The sequence below is a fragment of the Salmo salar genome, chromosome ssa14 (assembly GCF_905237065.1).
Source record: "Salmo salar chromosome ssa14, Ssal_v3.1, whole genome shotgun sequence".
Lineage (NCBI taxonomy): Eukaryota > Metazoa > Chordata > Actinopteri > Salmoniformes > Salmonidae > Salmo > Salmo salar.
Window position 1 is genome coordinate 14,140,777 of NC_059455.1, and position 203 is coordinate 14,140,979.

Below are 203 nucleotides of genomic sequence, written 5' to 3' on the forward strand. Positions count from 1 at the left end.
AATATCATTTCAATCTGGTAAATGCAGGTTACATTTAGTCTCTCCACCTCTCATTCACTCCCATCCTAATTCTCTATCTATCTCAAAATCTCTCCTTGAATTTCTTCCTTCACATTTCTTCATCATCCCATCCCTTTCGCGCTCCATCAATCATGTTGTTCCCATGGCGGAACGGAGAGACAGGGAGACGGAGATAGAGAAAT